Below are 4,337 nucleotides of genomic sequence, written 5' to 3' on the forward strand. Positions count from 1 at the left end.
TTTTTCTTCTCTCTACCGTAATTAACTTCTATTCTTTTTTCTTCTCTCTACAGTAATTAACTTCTATTCTTTTTTCTTCTCTCTACAGTAATTAACTTCTATTTTTTCTTCTTCTCTCTATAGTAATTATCACAAACCCTATGTAATAATTGATCGTATATTTCATTAACAAAGAAAATAAATGAAATAATGATGATACATTCCATAAACAACTTAATATATAGTCCATAATAAGGGCATTTGGTCTAGTGGTATGATTCTTGCTTTGGGTGCAAGAGGTCTCGAGTTCGATTCTTGAAATGCCCCTCCAAAAGAAAAAAAATACAATTTTGAAAGAAAATAAAAACAAAAAAAATAAAATAGTTAGTTATCAATGGGGCCTAACCCAAAGGAATGCATGAGAATGCACAACTTCAACTTATATAAATTTCATATATTGAGACATTTGGTCATTTGGTCTAAGTGGTATAATTATCGGTTTTGGGTGTGAGAGGTCTCAAATTCGATTCTCAAAATGCCCCCAACCATATTATATCAAAATGAATTATGCAAATAATATGATTTAAAATGGGGTTTTTAAACATTGAACCTAGAATATCAGAATAGAGAATGAAACATATTCTTGGAAAAATAAAGATCCTCTCGAGCCGGACTTTAAAAAGAGTATTACACAAATTGTTCTGTATTCTTTCTAGGAACTTTTCATCTCAAATTGTTCTGTATTCTTTCTAGGAACTTTTCATCTCAAATTGTTCTGTATTTTTTCTAGGAACTTTTCAGTCAAGATGAGAATAGAGAATTAAACATATTCTTGGAAGAATAAAGATCGTCTCGAGCCTGACTTTAAAAAGAGCATTACACAAATTGTTCTATTGTATTCTTTGTAGGAACTTTTCAGTCAAGATGAGAATAGAGAATGAAACATATTCTAGGAAGAATAAAGATCGTCTCGAGCCGGACTTTAAAAAGAGCATTACACAAATTGTTCTATTGTATTCTTTCTATGAACTTTTCAGTCAAGATGAGAATAGAGAATGAAACATATTCTTGGAAGAATAAAGATCGTCTCGAGCCGGACTTTAAAAAGAGCATTACACAAATTGTTCTATTGTATTCTTTCTAGGAATTTTTCAGTCAAGATGAGAATAGAGAATGAAACATATTCTTGGAAGAATAAAGATCGTCTCGAGCCGAACTTTAAAAAGAGTATTACACAAATTGTTCTATTGTATTCTTTCTAGGAACTTTTCAGTCAGGATGAGAATAGAGAATGAAACATATTCTTGGAAGAATAAGGATCGTCTCGAGCCGGACTTTAAAAAGAGCATTACACAAATTGTTCTATTTTATTCTTTCTAGGAACTTTTCTGTCAAGATCAGAATAGAGAATGAAACATATTCTTGGAAAAATAAAGATCCTCTCTAGCCGGACTTTAAAAAGAGTATTACACAAATTGTTCTATTGTATTCTTTCTAGGAACTTTTCAGTCAAGATGAGAATAGAGAATGAAACATATTCTTGGAAGAATAAAGATCGTCTCGAGCCGAACTTCAGTCAAGATGAGAATAGAGAATGAAACATATTCTTGGAAGAATAAAGATCGTCTCGAGCCGAACTTTAAAAATAGTATTACACAAATTGTTCTATTGTATTCTTTCTAGGAACTTTTCAGTCAAGATGAGAATAGAGAATGAAACATATTCTTGGAAGAATAAAGATCGTCTCGAGCCTGACTTTAAAAAAAGCATTACAAGAGAATGAAACATATTCTTGGAAGAATAAAGATCGTCTCGAGCCTGACTTTAAAAAAAGCATTACACAAATTGTTCTATTGTATTCTTTCTTGGAACTTTTAAGTCAAATAGGTCATCTGTTGTCACAATCCTTTTAAGAAAGATGCGTCCAAATAACCAATGAAGAAGTTTCAGAGAGCCATAGGTTCGAATCCTGTCACCTTAATGTGGTATTCTCAGGGGCCGAAGTGCAAAGCCCCATAGTCTATCCGTGGTCAGGAAAGCAGGCACGTTGTCCGCTGTCGTCACATAGGTCATCTGTCGTCACAATCCTTTTAAGAAAGATGTGCCCAAATAACCGATGAAGAAGTTTCAGAGAGCCATAGGTTCGAATCTTGTCACCTTGATGTGATATTCTTAGGGGCCGAAGTGCAAAGCCCCATAGCCTATCTGTGGTCAGGAAGGCAGGCGAGCCGTGCACATTGAAAGAAAAAGAAGATCTCCTTTTCTATCACACGTAGAATTGTCATTCTTTTGTCTTTTGAAACCCCTTACCTTATCAGTTATCAGGCAGGTTTTTGGTATCATATATCGAGATAATTATTATGAAAAAGCTATTCCACTAGTGTGACTTAGATACCTTTTTTTGGTGGTATTGGTCATGCTATTTGAATAGCCTGAAGTCATCATAGCCTCTCCACCGGTTCCGTAGACTCCTTCGGCATCAATGTGCTCCAATGAAAGAGATCAGACCCTTTCCTGAACTAGAATCGGGCACAAAACACCGAGGAGAAAGTCGAAAGCAAGCTTTTTTTGCATATACGCAATCTCGAAACCCAATTAGCTCACGGACTGTCTCCTCAAGCCTGGCGAGTATGAGTGCTTGGTAAGAGCGAATGTCGAATGAGAAAGACATTCGATTACGGCAAAATTCGCAACTACTAAAGTGCACTAAACCTAGTAGAGATCTTCGACCTAACGATAATGGAACTTCAAGCCCATTTCATCAATCCTCTTTGTACCTTATTGTTGATCGAATTGGATGCACGCCAGGCCTAAATTCTCTCTCAGTCACCCAGAGATGAAAGGAAGATCAGATCCGAAGTTTACAAATCGAAGAGAAAGTGGATCTGAGTTCTACACGGTTTCATTTTCAAAAGCTTCGCTTGCCTACGGTACTTTATTCACGATGTGCAACAATACGGTCATCTCTCAGCCATGTATAGAGAATTCCTTGATCATTTCCTTGGCGGATAACATAAATGAAATTGCTTCCCTGACCACCCATCTTATGAGTCCATTCTTGTCTTGTTGGTTTGTTGTACTATTCTATACCTCTCTCGATTGATAGAAAGACGTTCGGGAGCTGGGAGGGCCTACCATGAGGGAACTTTCCTTTTCACGGTAGGCAAAGGTAAAGCGGGAGCTGCATATGTCCACGGTGATCAAGGCAGAGCGACTCCTTCTTTAAAAGTTGTTGGTTTTATCGAAACTGTTAGATCCGCTTTCGTTAAAGAAAAAATAGGAGCTCTTGATTTGGCCGATGTCGATTCATATGGCAATGCGGACTCGACTCAAGATGAGGATTTCACTTTCCATACTACTGCTATGAACCAAAAGAGCTGGTAAGCTATCTCGCTAAACAAAAGGAAAAAGCACGTACACGTTGACCTTGTTACAAGGGGCGGGGGCCAGCCAAAGAAGGTCAGTCGGACTAGGTTAGGACCCTAGATCCGGTTCAGCTAGGTTCTTCCATGCGAGAATGTACGCGTATCGGTATCCTCTTTAGAACCGGTTGCTTCCTCTTTTTGTTTATACGTTTGGAGAAACCTGCTAAGCCCGCCTTTCTTACTAGGTGTTATTCAATCTTTCAGCTCAAAATTTTCTATCGTTCGACGGAAAAGGTAGGAGTACGACTACCTTTTCCTTTTCTTGCCTGAGCAAAGGGATCATTCAGTTTCTACCAAAAAGTTCGCTATCTATTAGTTATCGTAATCGAATGTATTTCTCATTTCATGTTAACTCCTCCAAGAGCTTCCTGGTCCGTAGTAGATGAAACCTTGGACTTCTATCGGACTTATAGCATTGCCTGGTGAGCTCGTTGTTGAGGGTTGGCCTTACAGGAGATCGAGCAGCCTTTCTTTCCCTACCTAGTATGCTTTCCTGCTTATCATGCAACTAGCCAACTAGCCAAAGAGAGAGGGAGAGGGATCATGTCAATCAATTTATATGTGCATTTTGTCCGTCCTGTACTTGCCTGGTTAGCTTTCTTAGCCAACATCTTCAGTTTCCCCCGAACTAAGAGGTCCTGCTTATCCATACCCAACAGTCACACTTTCAGCCGAAAGGCTAATTTTTTTCATAAAGTCGGTTCATAGATCAAGAAATAATGAAGCTGCTTACAGGGATGGTTATGCGATGCGTCTTTTCATACTAGCCTTTTCTTTAACCCTGCTATCAACCTAGCCATTCTTGCTTGTTGCTTTAAGGGGTCTCCCCACTGTAGATGACTAGGATTGGTTCTCGCGTCCCTATGCCAAAAAGGATGGGTGAGATTGGTTTGAGTGTTCATCAATTGGGTGGATCCATATGCTTAGGGGGGG

General features: G+C 38.2%; 1 non-coding gene across 1 annotated transcript; it reads left to right on the top strand.

Annotated features, from left to right (window-relative positions):
• Positions 1-234: 234 nt before the first annotated feature.
• On the top strand, positions 235-306 carry TRNAP-UGG. The gene has a single exon. It is a non-coding gene; the product is annotated as a tRNA-Pro (tRNA).
• The last annotated feature ends 4,031 nt before the right edge of the window (positions 307-4,337 follow it).

Source organism: Cucurbita moschata, unplaced genomic scaffold (assembly GCF_002738365.1).
Source record: "Cucurbita moschata cultivar Rifu unplaced genomic scaffold, Cmos_1.0 Cmo_Scf00046, whole genome shotgun sequence".
Classification (NCBI taxonomy): Eukaryota; Viridiplantae; Streptophyta; class Magnoliopsida; order Cucurbitales; family Cucurbitaceae; genus Cucurbita; species Cucurbita moschata.